This window comes from Amblyraja radiata, chromosome 22, assembly GCF_010909765.2.
Source record: "Amblyraja radiata isolate CabotCenter1 chromosome 22, sAmbRad1.1.pri, whole genome shotgun sequence".
Taxonomy (NCBI): Eukaryota; Metazoa; Chordata; class Chondrichthyes; order Rajiformes; family Rajidae; genus Amblyraja; species Amblyraja radiata.
Window position 1 is genome coordinate 27757045 of NC_045977.1, and position 18944 is coordinate 27775988.

The following is an 18944-nucleotide window of genomic DNA, read 5'->3' on the forward strand; positions in this document are numbered from 1 at the left end:
CTGATTTCCACCAATTGCTTAAAAATTGCAGGCAATCTGTGTGTATGAATTGTGCAGTACCTCTTTCTGAGTGTCTTTCAGTGTTCGGCTGAATCTTGGTTTGACTGGGTTACAGTGAAATACAAGGTGTCTCAGTGTGATCCTGAGTGTGTTTTGTGAACTTTCAGAATAATATTGGTTTCTACGCAGATTTAGTAATATTTTTATGTTTGTCTGAGTGTAAATGGTTTACTCTCACTGTGTGGCATTCTTTGTATTAATTGTAATGCTTGTCACTTGAGTTAAATTTCACTGTATCTTTTGGGAATTTCAGTGTAATCTGGATTAAGGATTTTAACATTTTGCCATCTGATTGAGAGTTAGATAGCATGTCACGGTGTTTTATTGTGTGTCACAAGTTTTGTATAACATTTCAGTGTTAATTATCTACAGTGTACGAATAAATTGTGTGTTGCTGCCTGGAAGTGTTTCAGAGTATCTCAGTTCCATTTGGAATTTAGTAGGCCACTAAATGCAGGGGTTGTAATGTGTTAGCATGTTATTGGATGTGTTCCTCTCCATTTTCTCATGTGTCACAACATGCATTACTTTCTTACAATGAACTGTTGGAAGAATTTCAAACCGTGTGTGTAATTTCGTAGAAAGTCTTTTGCAATGCACATGAATGCTTAAGAATGCTACATTACAATGGTAGTCGGTGCTTGGTAGAGCTAATAGGACTTGATGGTTCAATCCCCGTAATAAGTCGGCACTCTTGCTATTTGCAGTGGGATTGGAGTGGTGAAAGGTAGGGTAGGTACATCATCGGGGTCATCAGGTGGGCACCCTCCTTCTTTGACGTTTCATTGATAAGCCCACAACATCTCCAGAGGGGTCAATGGTGAAACCTGGCGTCCCAGTTACACCCCCCTCAATTCCATACCCTACTGTCTTCATCTTGCAGCCCAATTGTTGTCTCCTTTTGATCCAAATCCAATTGCTGCTTTTATCTGCAGAATTTGATAATGATTTGATTGCTTGTTGGAGGGAGCGACCCCTCACCCCCATTTTCTTTAATAGGAAGAGTATCCGCAGAATGAAAGGCCATTGAATGCGCAATATTCTATCTCTCCTTAAATACTAAAGCTTATAATGTACAACTCGGTCAAAAGGAGGAAGGAGGGCAGAGGTTGCATTGCTAATAGAAGGGGGAAGAAAGAAGGGCCTAGATAGGATAGGCAAGTGATGGCTGGATCAAAAATCAAAGTATTGCTCTTTTTGATAGGGTAGACAGTCAGAACCTTTTCCCCAGAGTGTAAATGACAAAAACAAGAAGGGATGGGGGAACGATAGAGGAGATGTGTGGGGCAAGCTTCTTACACATAGATTGGTGGGTGCCTGGAATGTGCTGGCGTTGATGGTATGGAAGTAGATGTGTTAAGAGTATTTTAGTTAGGCACGTGGGATATACTGGGACAGAGGGATATGGCAGAGGAGATTATTTACATCAGCTTCATGTTTGGCACAGACATTGAGGACCGAAAGGCCAATTCCAGTCTTGTACAGTTCTACAGGTATGTGCTTTGAAAGTAGGGGAATGTGTAAAGACAGGAATGAGATAGAGGGTAAACACATGGTGAGAGTATAGGTAAAGGTGGAAAGATTAATGACAGGAGCACAGAATCAAGGAAGCATTGCATGTGCAAATGTAATTCAGAAGATCTCAAAATCAGATTAGACCAAGGGCAAAGAAGTTTGGGGGAAACTTGTTTAAAACCCTGCACCTTCATTAGGTTTGTATATACTCCAGAAGAGCACATGTTTGTGTAAGAGAGTACAAAGCCATTATGATGCATGTTTCTGTGTGGGAGAAATGTTAATGTAATTTCACCTGTGTGTGAATAATAAGGTAGGAGCGTGTGTCAGCGGATTAAATAAATCAAAAGACTCAACAACTAAATATTTTGTTCATTCTTTATGAATGAAATCACAAAATCTCATGAAAAACAATAAGAACTTCAAGAGATCACAGGAAGGGATAGACACAAGGTAACTGGAGTAACTCAACGGGTCATGCAGCATCTCTGGGGGGGAAAGGATAGGTGACGTTTCGGGTCGTGACCCTTCTTCAGACTCCTCTTCTGTTTAAAAAGGGATCCTGAACCGAAATGTCAACCATCCTTTTTCACCAGAATACGCTGCCTGACCTGCTGAGTTACCTCAGCACTTTGTGTCTATCTTTGGTATAAACCAGCATCTGCAGTTATCTTTTCCTACAAGAAATTACAAGTCTGGTTCTCTCTACCCGAGAAATCATGCATGCAATAGGATGCAGCAATGGTCATGAGACTAACTCCTGGGATACGGTTTGTCAGATTGGCCTGTACTCTTCAGAGTTTAGAAACATGAATTGGTCTTACTGAAACATTCAATATTCCTCCAAGCTTTGACAGGGTGGGTTCAAGGTACTGTTTCACCTGGCGAAAGTATCTCGAACCAAAGCTCATCATCTCAAAATTAGGGCTCCGTCATTCGAGACAGGTATGAGAAGAGATTTGTTTTCATCCAGAGGCAGTGGATCTTTAGAATTCACAATGTTAGAGGACTGTGGAGTCTTATTTGCTGAGTATCTTCAAGACAATAACAATAGGTTTACGGATAGCATGGAAATCCAAGAATCAGTGCAGGAAAGTGGTACTGAGGAAACAGATCAGCCATAATACAATTAAATAGTGAAGTAATCACATTGAGCCAACAATGGCATCCTCCCTTCATCTTCTTCTGTTCTTGTAAGTAGATTTTATGTTATGGTAAATTTGTTTGAGAGTTTATCAGCGCCTGTAAAGCTATTAGTTTCAATGTGCCAGCTTGTCTATATATCAGTAACTTCATGAGAGTATTCATATCAGTGGGTGCAGGCAATCCATTTTGAATTGATATATACTTGAGCGCATGATGTCAATCTGCCTTAATGTTTGATCAATGTGTCAGTGAGGGGATTTGATTCAAAACGTTGGTGTCCATTTGTATCAGTGTGAGGAAAGTGTATATTTCAGAGTCAATTTAAGTTTAACTCACTGAAGTTTTCTTAATACTGCCACAGGACAGATCCACAAAATACTTGGAAAGAATACTGACATCCACAGTGTGAAGACACTGTACATATACCAGTGTTTCAGGGACAACTCTCTTTCGATCTCTCAGTCTCCATCACAGAGGACTGACTATCGACCGAAGTCTACTATGAATCCAGTGACTCCCACATTAAAGTTGACTACACCTCTTCCAACCCTGTCTCTTGCAAGGATGTCCTTTATGACAATTTCCTCATCTACACTGCATCTGCTCTCTAGATGCTTTCCACTAGGATATCCGAGATGACCTCTTTCCTCAGAAAACGTGACTCCCGCTTTGCTGTTGTGCGTGGATGGCTCACCCACTTCTTCTGTGTCCTGCAGTTCTACTCTCGCTCCCCCTCACCAAGGATAGACTTCCCCAGGCCGTTGTTACATTTAACCCAATCAGCTTTTGTGTCCAACGCATCATCCTCCAACATTTCTGCCACCTTTGACATTATTCCACCACCACATCTTCCAATCTCAACTTATTTCTGCAGAGACCAATCCCTCATGACTTATTGGTTCATTCATCCCTTCCCACCCAACCCCCACCCTACATAGGTACTTTCCCCTGAAATGGCAGGGGATGTAACAGCTGTCCCTACACTTCCTCCCTCACCTCTATCTAGGGACCCCAGCAGCTCTTCCAGATGAGGAAGAAGTTCACGTGCACCTCATCAAACCTCTCTATTGCCTTTGGAGTTCACACTATGAATTCCTTCACAATAGAACGACCAAGCGTAGTTAAGGTGATCGCTGTGCTCAGTCCAACAAGACCTACTGGATATCTCGGTTGCTAATCATTTTAACTCCCATTCCCACACCAACCTTTCTGCTCTTGGCTCCCTTCATTGCCAGAGTGAGGTCACATTCAAACTAGAGGAACAGCACCTTGTATTCTGCTTGGGTAGCTTACAGCCCAACGGTATAAATGATGAATTCTCAATTTTTAAGTAACGCTCCCAATTTCCCCTCTCTCTTTCCTGTGCTCCCCACCCTGATGTATGCCCATTTCTCCCACTACCCTGCCCCCACTCCCTCAAATCCCATGCCCATCCTTCCTCCGAGCTGTCCATTTCACTCCTTTCTTTACTTATCTGATACCATTTTGTCTCCTTTTCACCTCTGCCCTTTGTCACCACCCATCTGTCTATCAAATCCCCTCACCTGTATCATAAGGTTGTAAAGTCATAAGGAAGAGGAGTAGAATTAGGCCATTTGGCCCATCAAGTCTACCCTGTCATTCAATAATATCTTTCCCTCCTAACCCTATTCTAATGCCTTCTCCCCATAACCTCTGACACCTGGTGGTGTCCACCTATCACTTCCCTGGCTTTACCCACCACTCATCTCTTTTTCAGATTTCACCCCACACTATGGTTGGTCTGAAGAAGGGTCTTGATCCGAAACATCGTCTGTCCATTTCTTCCGCAGATGCTGCCTGAACCGTTAATTTCCTCCAGCACTTTGTTTTTTGCTCAACGCTCCAGCATCTGCAGTTCCTTGTGTTGCTTCTTGCAGTGAGCATGTACTGATTTGTGATGGTGTTTATATTAAGTTTTGAATTTTCAGCATGTTTATCTAATGAGAGGATATTATATTTTGTGATTGGTGCAGCATGTGTTGAATCTGTTGGCATGTCAATATCGATGTGCAAGTGTTTATCTCATGTTATGAATCTGTTAGCATAGTGATATCAGCATGTGAGGGTGTTTATATCAGGGTGTTGAGAGTGTTTAGATCAGGGTGCGATGATGCTTGGCATCTGTTGAATCAGCTTGGTCTTATAATTGTGAATACATTTATAATGACATTAAAAGGTATTCTATCAGGGCGCAATGTTTGCATCAAGCTGCATGGGCGGTTACATTAGATTGTTCTAATCAATATCAGGATATGAGTGTGTTTGCACCAGGATTCAGTGTGTTCATTTGAGTTTGATTTATCAGGGTGTGAATGGGATTCTATCATGTAACAGCATGGTTATATTGGGTGTGAGTATTCAGTCAACGTGTAAGCGTGTTTGTATCAGAGTTAGTTGATATTTTTTGTGTAGGAAAGTACTGCAGATGCTGGTTTAAATCGAAGGTAGACACAAAATGCTGGAGTAACAGCAGGACAGGCAGTATTTCTGGAGCGAAGGAATGGGTGACGTTCCGGGTTGAGACCCTTCTCCAGCATTGGTGTCTATCTTTGGTTGATTTTTAGTTGGTTTTGTGTGGACTGTATAACCAAGTGATCATTGTTTATATCAGAGTGCAGAGTTTTTACAAAAAGGTTAGAGTATCTTTGTGTAAGAGAGTGATTGCACAGAAACAGGCTCTTTGACACAACAAGTCCACACTGGCCATCAAGCACACATATACACGAATCCTACAATAATCCCTTCTTTTTTTTCCTCTATGTATATCCATCAGATAGCGAGATATTTCCATTCCACCTTTTCTGTAGCTGAATTGATACTTTGACAGCCTTCCTCACGGAAGGTGACCCCCATCGATTTTGGTGTCATCTGTAAACTTACTAACCAACCCGTCTTTGTTTACGTCCAAGTCATTTACATATATCACAAACAGCAGCGGTCCCAGAACAGATCCCTGTGGAACTCCACAGGTCACAGACCTCCATGGTGAATATTGTCCATCCAACACAACCCTCTGTCTCCAGTTCTGAATCCATATGACCAAGTCACTATTAACCCTGTAAATCTTAATCTTCTGGATCAGCCTCCCATGGGAACATTATCTAATGCCTGACTAAACTCCATCGAGACAACATCCACTGCCCTACCCCAATGATCATCTTTGACACCTCCTCAAACAAAACAATCAAGTTAATAGATGCGACATGTACGAAGCTATGCAGACTGTCACTAATTTCCTCATTCTCTTCCAAATGGGAGCAAATCCTACCCTGATGAATCCTCTCCAATAGTTTCCCTACTAATGATATGAGGCTCATTGGCCTTTGGTTCCCTGGATTCTCTCTATTTCCCTTCTTAAATAAAGCAATATTAGCTACTCTCCAGTCCTCTAGGACCACCTGTGGCTAGAGAAGGCACAAAGATTTTCGTCATGGCTGCCACAATCCCCTCTCCTGCCTCTCCCAATAACCTGGGATAAATCCCATCAGATCCTGGGGATTTATCCACCCTAATGCTCTTCTGGAGCCCCAAACCCTCCTCCTCAGAGTCAGACTGCCCTTGCATCAGCATTCTCCATGCTGATCTCACTGTTCTCCATATCCTTCTGAAAACAGATACAAAGTACTCGTTCAGTACCTCACCAGCATCCCCAGGCTCAAAGCACATATTCCCTCCTTTATCCTTCAGTGGTCTTACCTTCTTCCAGGTTATCCTCTTATTTTTTAATATAGATGCCTGTATAAAAAGCTTAAGGATTTTATTTAATCGGACTCACCAAAGCCATTTTGTGGCCCCTTTAGGCCCTTCTAATCACCAGCTTAAGTTCTTTCCTCCTTTCTCTATATTCCCCAGAGGCCCTGTCTGATTCAAACTTCTTACACCTTGCATGCGCTTCCTTTGACCTCTTTACTAAATTTACGACCTCTTTGGTCATCCCTTTGCCATCCTTAATCCATCCTCCTTACTGGAACATGAGCAGTAATCGTCTTTAAGCAACTCCCACATGTCAGATGTGGACTTACCCGATAACAATTGCTCCCAGTGTACCCTCCTGAGCTCCTGCCTAATAACATTAGAAGTTTGCCTTACTCTAATTTAGTATCTTCCCACAAGGTCCAATCTTATCCCTATTCAAATCTTAAAAGTTATTGAGTTGTGATCCAAGTCAAGTCAAGTCAAGTTTATTCGTCACATACACATACACATACGAGATGTGCAGTGAAATGAAAAGTGGCAATGCTCACGGATCCCCTTATCCCCATAATGCTCTTCAAACTGAAACACCAGACCAGGCTCATTTCCCAATACAAGATCCAGTATGTTCCCTTCTCAGGTTAGACTGTCCACATAATGTTTCAAGAAATCTTCTTGGATGCCCCTCAAATATTCTGCTCAGTTTAAGCCTTTGGCACTGAGCAAGTCCCAGTCAATATTGGGAAAGTTAAAATCACCCACTCAGACCTTTTAATACCTCTAGTTCCTTCTCCCCTGACTCTCAGTCTGAAGAGGGTCCTCGACCCGAAACAACACCTATTTCTTTTTCCAGAGATGATGCCTGACCTGCTGAGTTACTCTGGCATTTTGTGTCGATCTTCTGCAGCATCTGCAGTTACTTTCTACACTAAGATAGCCCTGTGCTTTGGCATCATTTGATAGTCTATTGATACATATCTGTTCCTCTATCTTCTGCTTGTTATTGAGGGGCCTGCAGTATAATTCCATTAGAGTGCTTGCACATTTCTTCTTTCTAAGCTTCACCCATACTGCCTCAGTGGACAAACCCTCCAGTGCATCCTCCCTAAGTGCCACCGTGACAATCTCCCTGACCAGTAGCTCCATTCTCTTTTCCCTCCTTCTCAATCACATCTGAAACATTGAAATCCCGGAATATTGAACCGTCAGTCATGTCCCTCCCGCAACCTCTTTCCCACAATGGCCTCAACATCATAATCCCAAGCATCAATCCAGGCATTGAAATAAACACACTTCAGCCCATCAGAGTCACCATATACCTTCACATCACTCTATCTGTCCCCCCCCCTTTGAGACTTACTGGTCCTAATCTCTACTTTCCAATCTCTACTTGTAATTTCTGACCTACAGCTCTGGTTCTCAGCCCCCTGCCTCTAGTTTAAACACTCCACGAGTAACAATAGCAAGCATCTCTGCAAGGATACTGGTCACCTTCAAGTTCAGATGCAACCCATCCCTCTTGTACAGGTCACCTCTGCCACAAAAGAGATCCTAATGGTCTAAAAATCTGAATCGTTGCCCCATGCACCATCACCTGAGCCACACATTCATCTGTCCTATCTTCCCATTTCAACTCTCACTCGCACATGGCACTAGGATTAATCCAGAGATGACTAACCTTGGGGTCCTGCTTTTCCATCTTCTGCCTGACTTCCTATATTAACTTTGCAAGACCTCATTCCTTTACCTACATTTGTGCCAAGGAGCGCAATGACATCCAGCTACTTGCCCTTCCCCTTGAGAATGTTCTGCAACCATTCTGAGATATCCTGTACCCTGGCAATTTGGACGCACCTCACCATCCTGGAGTCTTGTTTGCTGTCACAGAATCTCCTGTCTGTGCCCCTAACTAGCATATCACCCATCACTATGTCTCTGTCTGACTTTTCCCTCCCCTGCTGTGCCTCAAAGCCAGGCCCAACACTACAGGCTGGAAACCACAGGTGAGATTATCCAGCTGCAGATCCAGTTCCTTAACGCAGTGCGTAAGGAGCTGTAGCTGAATACACTTACTGCAGGTGTAGTCCTCAGGGGCAATAACCCCGACTTCCAACATCTTGCAGGAAATATTGCCAGCAGATACAGTAAGCTCATGGGGAAGGTCATGAAGCTAATGGGTTCAATATCCTGAAACAATTTGACATTACAAATGAGTAGGTGTTGCTAATCCATAGGTGAATGATGGTGGATAAATCTCAGGGGCTGGCCCAGTCTATCCTAGGATGTTGTGGGAAGCAAGGGAAGAAAATGCTGGGGACCTGGCAGAGAATATTTTAATCTCCATTAAGTGTGGGTGAGGTATCTGAAGGCTGGAAAATGGCCAACGTTGTGATTTATTTCTACAGAACTGCTGCAAGGACAAGCAAGTGCTTGGTGAGGAAGGAAGAGTGATAGCCATTGTACATATGGACATTCACAAGTCTTTTGACAAGGTCCTGCAAGGTAGGCTTTTTTGGAAGGTTTGATCACATAGGATCCAGGGTATGGTAGCCAAATGAATACAAAATTGGCCTGGTGGAAGGAGTCAATGAATGGTAGTGGAGGAATGTTTTACACATTGGTGGCCTGTGATCAGTGCAGTATTGCAGGCATCAGTGCTGGGTCCCCTGTTGTTTGTCATGCATTCATAATTTGATTGTAAATTAAGGTGATAAGATTCGTGGCATGAACAGTGCAGAAGGTTAGACAAGGTTGCAAAATTATCTAGATTAACCAGGATAATGGGCAAAGAAATTGCTTTTTTTTCTGGTAGTTGAGGCCAGTTCATTGGCTATATTTATTTATTTATTTTTTAAATTTTATTTATTAGAAGTAAGTACAATACAGTGGTACCTTTTTTCAGGTGCCAAATATATGTTGACCTGATACATTCTCTGTACAACTTCATTTTTAAAATTTGTTTTAAAGAAAGAAATGAGAAAGAAAGAGATAATAGAGAGTAGAAAAACGTGTAATGTGTATAAAAAAAGAAAGAGACAGTGAGGAAGAGAAGAAAGAAAAAGAAGCAAGAGAGAGATTAGCAAATAGGAGATAGGAGATGAGTTTTTATATTGTTGACCATTTTTTACCCAGAGAAATAGCTGATGGGATTTAATTCTGACAAATGTGAAATGATGCATTTTGGAGTGTTAAACCAGGGCAGCGCGTACACAGTGAATGGTAGGGCACTTGGGGGTGTTGTAGAACAGGGAGACTGAGTGGTACAAATACATGGTTCCCTAAAAGTGAGAGAGAGGTAAAGAAGGCATATGACATTCTTGCCTTCTTCGGTCAGGGTATTGAGTACAAATGTTTCAATGTTGGGTTACAACTGTTGATTAGTGCAGGTGCCAGGGGTTATGGGGAGAAGGCAGGAGAAGGCAGGTTTGAGAGAGAAAGATAGACCAGCCATGATTGAATGTCAGAATAGACTTGATGAGCCGAATGGCCCAGTTCTGCTCCCAGAATGTATGAACGTATGAATTGTTAAGTACACTGATGAGACCACATGTTGCCAGAACTGAAGGTCTTGAGTTATAGAGGTTTTCCCTGGAGTAAAAGAGTTTGAGAGGTGACCTTATAGAAGTTTATAAAATCATGATGGATGTAGATAATGTGGATGATCACAGTTTTTTTTTCTCGGGGTAGGTGAGTCTAAAACCAAAGGGCATAGGTTTAAGGTCATTGGGGAACATTTGAAGGGGACCTGAGGGGCAACACAGAGGATGGTGGGTATGTAGAATAAGCTGCCAGAGAAAGTTGTAAATATAGTTACAATTACAATATTCAAAAGGCATTTGTATTGTTTTTTGGATATGAAAGATTTAGGGATCAATGCTGGGTCCCCATTGTTGGCCATACATTCATGATTTGAATATAAATGAAGGTGGCAGGATTAATGGCATGGACAGTGAAGAAGGTTAGCCCAGGTTGCAAAAGGATTGAGATTAACCAGGACAGTGGGCCATACACAGGTAAACTGGACTAACTCAGGTAGGTATCTTGCTCGACATGGGTGGATTAGGCCAAAGGATCGGTTTCCATATTGGATGATTCCATAACTCTATGACTCTATGAAGCTATGTAGAGTATCTATCCGGAATGCATTGCGTATACATCTGCGATGCACCTAGTATACATCTGCGACACATTGTGTATATCCCTGGGGAATGATGTGTATACACCTCAGAGGTATTCTGTATTCATCTGGGACACACTGTGTATATGTCTGGCAAATTATGTGTATGTACCTCAGAGATACACTGTATACATGTGGGACACACTGTGTATACATCTGCAACACAATGTCTCTAAGTCTTGGAGGCATTAGGCTTATATCTGGGAAGTATTGTGTTTAAGTCTGGGATGCACTGAGTATAGGTCTTGGTCACATTGTCTTTATGTCTAGAACACAATTTATATTAGTTTAGGCCACACCAGGTTTACATATGGAACATATTGTGCTAATGTCTGAGACACACAGTGTTTATGACTGGTACGCTTTATTTCTGGGCCATTCTGGGGCAAATTGTATTTACATCTGGGATGCATTATTTTTACATCTGGAACATATTGTGTTTAGATCCATGTTGCTGCAGTGTGTTAATATTAGAGTGCAGATGAATAATGTCAGCCTCTCCAAATTCCACACTGCACTGAACCCTAATCACTGAAACACAATAGCTCTCGACAATCTACACCCATATACCAACTCCACTCCAGTGTAAGCACACTGTATGATGGAAGGGACTACACCTTGATGGCAACAAACAGTACCACACCTTGAGTGTTCTGCAACAGTGCACTGTCAGGGTGTAGAGTGGCATCAACCCACTGCCAATTGATGGCTATTCTGTACACTGTGAATACAACACTACGCCATACGATCAACTGTGTGGATATCAGGCTGCCAAGTATTGACATAGAGGCACAAATATTGACATGCAGTGTTGATGTCAAAACTTGGGTATCAGACTGCAGTCATCATGTCAGGTTGTGGTCTATTTGTACCAGGTTTCAGAGTGCTTCCTGCTGTCTGCAGTGTGCTGATACCGATTTGTGATATCAGGAAGCAACATTGATATTGAGGTGGTGAATCTTGGTGTTAAGGAGCAGTGTGAGATTTCTTTATATCAAACTAACTCTTCACCATTATATCAACATTTTGCAGTCTGGTGATACCACCCAGCATGCTGATATATACGCCCAATGATATCAGCACATTATTCTGCAATATCAACAGGCTTGGATAGAGTGGATGTGGAGAGGATGTTTTCATAAGTGGGAGAGTCTAGGAATAGAGGTCATGGCGTCAGAATTAAAGAACGTTATTTTAGGAAGGAGATGAAGAGGAATTTCTTTAGTCAGAAGGTGGCGAATCTGGGGATTTTCTTGCCACAGAAAGCTGTGGAGGCAAAGTCAGTGGATATATTTAAAGCAGAGATAGATTCTTGATTAGTATGGGTGTATGTGGAGAAGGCAGGATAATTGGGTTAGGAGGGAGATAGATCAGCCATGATTGAATGGCGGAGTAGACTTGATGGGCCGAATGGCCTAATTCTACTCCTACTTCTTATGAACAGTCTTGAAACAGCTATCAACTCCATGACTCGGGTCTAAACTGTCGGCACGCAGTACAAATATACTGGAGGTTGATTCGATGGACTGCACCTTGGTATCAACAGACAGCATTGTCGGGGGTATGCTCTGAAACCTTGCATCAGGGTGCAACCACCTCATTAACACGATTCCCCTCTGTGATTGATACTAAAAGTGTAGTAACTCAGCGGGTCAGGCAGTATCTCTGGAGAGAAGGAAACGGTGACGTTTGGGGTCGGAACCCTTCTTCAGACTCGTCTGATATGTGATATCTGTGCATTTGACACATCACCAGCGTGCTTATAATGTTGCCCAAGCTTCATACCACTTGAATCTGTGGAAATCACGTGTGGGTATCATGATGCGGAGTATGAATGTCAGTGCGCAAAACTGCAAAGGTCAAATTGCAGTGCGTGGTATCACCGTTCACACAGTTGCCATTGGAGCCCGCACGCCACTGGGATCTCCCTATTAAAAATGGAGTGTTGTTGCTGGAACGCCGTGTGTATCAGAGTAGAGTCTCTTTCGAATGGGCTGTAGAGTACAGTTGTCGGCGGATTGGGTACAGATATAATGCCACTGAATGTTGCTATGGGCGCACGGAGCGTGGCAAGGCACGAGTATCATATTGAGTGTTGAGTGGTGCGCGCACACAGCGCCTGATATTGGAGATACTCATACCGCAAGAGGTTGTGTATGAGAGGGCACATTCACGTCAAATCACTTTATTTCTATAGCACATTTAAAAACAACTCTCGTTGACCAAAGTGCTTTACATTTGTGGAGGTACTAACGTTACACAACAGTGGTTCATAGTGTCGAGATCATGCCAGCTAGTGTTTCTGTTGGAATACGCGGGAGATGACAACAGATAATCGAGCGTAGCGATTGGAACGTGTTCGCTCTCAGAGAGCAGAGCGCTTGATGGATGGCAGCCAGCGTTCAGAGCGCTTGATATTGTCGTGCGCAGTGTTACCACATCGATGCAAGAGAATGCCGAGAGCTTACAGAGCCTGTCTATCAGAGTGCAGAGTGTTGGGTGTCAGTATGAGGAGCGTTGTTACTGGAAGGCAAAGCCTTGATATCAGAGCGCAGAGCACTAGAACAAGTGGAGAGTTGTGTTCAGAGCTGAGATTGTTGGTGTCTAACTTCAGAGTGTTTCATATCGGCACACAGCGCATTGTCATCGGAACCCAGTCAGAATGCAGAATGGCGACGTTATCTTCATAGGGCTTTTCGTCCCGAGTGGAAGGTCCACTATCACAGCCTGGCTGTTTGATATGGCTGTACCTGAGTTTTAACATTGGCGCAACGAAGAGCGCGAAGTACTGGGAAGGGTGCGTGCGCCGAGCGCTGTAATCTTCCCACAGGAGTGCTGATCTTGGAGTGTAGAGTATCTGGGGTCATCAGGAAATGCACTGATATCAGAGGGCAGAGTGATGTTAGAGAGCACTTGGTAGCGGGGCGCAGCGTGTTCCCACACAGTGCATGGAGTGGTCCTACCGTGATGTTTTAAGAGTTAGGAATCTGGTCACCTTCAGCCAGCTCTCAGGGGGAGAGGGGTGTTGTAACTGCGAGGGTGGCCGGTCCTCACCCTGTCACGGTGGGTGGCGAGGAGAGGCTTGGAACGATTCCGACCGAGCTTAACCCCGCTCCATCGGAATTGCTCATTGGGCCCAGGCCATGGAATCTTTCCCGGGAGCCAGCCCTACCCAACATGAGCCACCTTTCCGGGATGTCCAGCATGTCGTTCCGTGACGCGGAGATACTTTGCTGTACAGGTTGCTCTTGCACACTCTACACTTCCTCACCAAGGTCATCCGTCCAGGCACGCCCTGGTTACCACCTGACGCGGGAGCGTCCCCAGTGGAGGTTTCTCTACAAGGGAGTCTTCCCCCTCTACATCAGGGACCTGGGGTGGAGAGTGTTGCACAGAGGTGTGTGATGTGTAATAAATATTTGAGTCGTTCATGGAGTCTCCAGCCGCCTGTAACTTCTGCTCCTCAAGTTTTAGTTGCAGTTTAGTCCGGCGGTTCTGGTATTTGGGCACAAGGCAGGGAGCAGGGAGGGTCGATCGGGAGGGTGGGATCTCCCAGTCAGTTTGCTCCTGGGACTGGTCAAGATGGCTATTCGCGAGTCCAGGCAGCGGATAGTCAATGGTCACACCAGAGTCGGCTGCCTGCCCCTCTTCCAGGCCTACATCTGTGCTCATATGTCCCTGGAGAGGGAACACGCGGAGTCCACGGGGACTCTAGAGGCCTTCCGTCAACGCTGGTCGCTGCGGGGGGTCGAGTGCATTGTAGATACAGATACCACTATTGTATTATAATGATTGCCTGGTGCAATGTGATATTTGAATGGTTTTGTACCTTCTGGTACACTGTAATATGCAATTATTGAATAAAGTCCTTGGAAGAAAAAACAAATCATGGTGTGGTGACATCGTGTGGTCCACTGATTATTGGAACACAGAGCGTTGCTCTCGAACCGCAAAGCATGTGATATCAGATTGCTCTATGTTGCTAGGCGAAGTCAAAAAGATTGATAACGGAGAGCCACTACCAACTGCGCCACTGTGCCACTCTGCTATTGGTAATAGATGGGTGTTGCAGGGCAAATGTTGGGTGTTGGAGGGCAGAGCGTTAGGTTTTGGAGGGCAGAGGGTTGGGTGTTGGAGAACAGAGTGTCGGAGAACAGAGTGTTGGAGAACAGGGTGTCGGAAGGCAGAGTGTTGGAGGGCAGAGGGTTGGATTTTGGAATACACAACGTTGTGTGTCGGAATACCGCTTGTTTGCAAATAGGCAATGAAGCACAGTTCAATCGCAGATTGGAGCACAGATTGTTGGGCCTTGATGCATGGGGTAATGGTTGTCGGAGAGCAGATCATTGGGTGTTGGAGCGGTGGTTAGGCATAGAAGTGCTGCAGCTCGTTGATGTGGGACCGCAGGTTTATGGGTGCGGGCGGGAGCACAGTTTGTTGCTTATTAGTGCGCACATTGTTGGGAACTGTGGCACGGATCAATGGGCATTGGAGCACCGATTGTTGGGACTTGATGCAAGGGTATTGGGTGTCAGAGTACAGATCGTTGTGTGTCTGGGTTGGGTGTTGAATTGCAGATGGGTGGCAATTGCGCACCGCAGTTCTTTCTGCACTGGAAAACGGATTGCTGGGCTTTGGTGCACGGGTCATTTGGTATTGGAGTGCGGAGATCGCTGGGTATCGGTGTAAACCTTGAGTATTGCGGTGCAGATCACTGGGTATAGCAACTCAGATCGCCAGGTGTCAGAGAGCAGACCATGAGAGGTCGGAGCGTAGAGCATTTAGTGTTGGATTGCGGATAGTTGATGCCAGAGTGTAATTCCTGAGTTTTGGTAAAAGCGTCTATTGGGTAGAAATTGGAGCGGCTGGGCTTGTACACTCTGGAGTTTAGAAGGATGAGAGGGCATCTTATTGAAACATATAAGATTGTTAAGGGGGTGGACACGCTAGAGGCAGGAAACATGTTCCCAATGTTGGGGGAGTCCAGAACCATGGTCCACAGTTTAGGAATAAGGAGTAAGCCATTTAGAACGGAGACGAGGAAACACTTTTTCTCACAGTTGTGAGTCTGTGGAATTCTCTGCCTCAGAGGGCGGTGGAGGCAGGTTCTCTGGATGCTTTCAAGAGAGATCTAGATAGGGCTCTTAAAGATAGCGGAGTCAGGGGATATGGGGAGAAGGCAGGAACGGGGTACTGATTGGGAATGATCAGCCATGATCACATTGAATGGCGGAGCTGGCTCGAGGGCCGAATGGCCTACTCCTGCACCTATTGTCTATTGTCTATCAGTGCCTAACTCACGAGTGATTGAAATCCACACTTGGAGCACATATCAGCGTGTAGGAACATATTGTTGGGTTTTGGAGTACAGATGATTGTGGATTGATACACAACGCAACACGTATTGGAGCGAAGATTGTTGGGTCTTGGCGCATGGATCAGATCGGTCCTTGCATATCAGGGCGCAGATCATTAGGCGCGGGGAGCGCAGAATAATGCCCGCGGAGGGTTTAATACTACATGGGAAAGAGTTTCATTTTATAGCATAGAGTTTAAAATATGATATGGAGGGATTTGTTAACAGAGATTGGAGAGTTTGATATTGGATTACAGTACATACAGTGTAAATATCATATTCCAAATTGTATAGTGTTTGACATGGTATTGCAGGGTATTTCTTCATCACTCCACAAATTGCTGGTATCATTGTTAAGAACCTTTGATATTGGCACGCAGATTGTTGCTAATGGCGCACATAATGCCCACAGACTTGTATTGTTAGCGTGCAGTGCATTTGCTTTGGGAGGAGTGTTTTGCTCAAGATTCCAGCATCTGCAGTACCTTGTGCCCACATCTTCCTGAATCTAGTTGGAATCAGAGTGGAAATTTGGGATAAGAGCAGAGTGAGTTGGTATCTGACCACAAAGTGTACATTCTCGGCGCATTGGTTTGGAGAGTGGAGAGTAGCGGTGCGGGGTTCTGGTAATATGCCAACTGACTGTTCTGGTGGAGTGCGGAGCGTTTGATATCGGGGCGCCGAGAAGTGCAGTCGGAGCACCTAGTATTTGATATGAAAGAGTGCCTGTGACAGAGTGCTAATACCACACTCGCTATTTTATTTTAACCAGAAACGTTTCTGGAGCGCAGAGTGCAGTTGTTGGTTAGAAAAGCTCGGAGCGTTTGATATTTGAGAAGGTTTGATATAACACTGTAACGTTCACAAGGATGTTGATATGAATCGAACTTGTGTTTCCATCATGGCATTATTTACTGTCGTACTGCCTTGTTTTGCCTTGGATTGGTACCGAACCGCAGTGCATTTGAACCAGAGCACAGAGACTTGAAGTCGACGCGGACAATGTTTCCTATCCACACAATGTATGCTAGCAGCACACATGGTATGAGAGCCACAGATAGCTGCTGTAACTTGTGGTTCCATTGGAATGAACGACACTGTCAAGGAGCGCAGCGCGTTTGGACTCAGAGCGCGGAGACACGGAGTAGGCAGTGTTGCTGTCTGATCATCGATATCGGCGCACAGAGCGTATCGGAGCTTTGTGGTCATGGTATTAGAACACAGGCCATTTAGTAGTGCGCTGACTGCGCCGACGTCCCCCAACCAAATGAAATGTCAGATGTCTAAAACTTTTGGAACGAGAACGCAGGGGATTTGGGTTGTGAGTGCAACTTGCACAAGCGGGCTGATACCTCCCTAGTTCGTGTTTGGTACACAATGCACTGTGTCAGATTGTATTGGGTTGAAGCAAGTAGCTATCTCAGCTATCCCGTCTGTTATCAGGATGCAGGGAGTTTGGTATCGATACACAGGTTACTGATAGCCCACAGTGCAACTGCTAACACAATGCAGATTCTTAATATTGGAGCACAGAGCGTTTCTCTGCCGACTCAAAGATTGCTGATATCAACCCACAAAGCGTGGATACTGGAAGGCGGAGTGTAGCTGTTAGTGCACCGGGCGGCTCACAACCGGAGCGCAGAATGTCACTACCAGGGGTCAGGCCACCGCCTAATATCAGAGCACTGAATATTCGATATTGGAGTACTCGAATCTTGCAGTTGGAATAAAGACCACGCTCGCACAACAGATGTTTGTAGTGGGAGTACAAAGGGTTTGATATTGTTATTGGGAGCACAATTTGTCTGCTGTCAGTGCAGAGGATTTGATAGGAGCACAGATGGTTTCATTTTTGGGCACAGGGATTATAGTATCAAGACCGTCATTTTGAAATTGGGGTGCAGGAAGTTTGATATCAGAGCACAGGGAAGATGACACTCGGCAAGATGAAATGGGGTACCCCAGTGACTAATGGGGTACCGAAAGGTTCGGTGCTGGGACCACAGCTATTTACTATATACATCAATGAATTGGATGAAGGGATTCAAAGTAACATCAGCAAATTTGCAGATGACACAAAGCTGGGTGGCAGTGTGAACTGTGAGGAGGATACTATGAGAATGCAGAGTGACTTGGACGGGTTGGGGGAGTGGGCAGATGCATAGCAGATGAAGTTTAATGTGGATAAATGTGAGGTTATCCACTTTGGTATCAAAAACAGGAAGGCAGATTACTATCTAAATGGCGTCAAGTGGGGAAAAGGAGACGCACAACGGGATCTGGGTGTCCTTGTTCATGAAAGTATATGAAAGTAAGCATGCAGGTACAGCAGGCAGTGAAGAAAGCGAATGGCTTGTTGGCCTTTATAACTGGAGGAGTAGAGTATAGGAGCAAAGACGTTCTTCTGCAGTTGTACAGAGCCCCAGTGAGACCACACCTGGAGTATTGTGTGTAGTTTTGGTCCCCTAATTTGAGGAAGGACATTCTAGCTATTGAGGGAGTGCAGCGTAGGTTTAAAAGGTTAATTCCCTGGATGGCGGGACTGTCATATGCTGAGAGAATGGAGCGGCTTGGCTTAGAAGGATGAGAGGGTATCTTATTGAAACATTTAAGATTGTTAAGGGTTTGGACATGCTAGAGGCAGGAAACATGTTCCCGATGTTGGGGGAGTCCAGAACCAGGGGCCACAGTTTAAGAATAAGAGGTAAGCCATTTAGAACGGAGACGAGGAAACTTTTTTCTCACAGAGAGTTGCGAGTCTGTGGAATTCTCTGTCTCAGACGGCAATGGAGGCCGGTTCTCTGGATACTTTCAAGAGAGAGCTAGATAGGGCTCTTAAAGATAGCGGAGTCAGGGGATATGGGGGGAAGGCAGGAACGGGGTACTGATTGGGGATGATCAGCCATGATCACATTGAATGGCGGTGCTGGCTCGAAGGGCAGAATGGCCTACTGCTGCACCTATTGTCTATTGAAA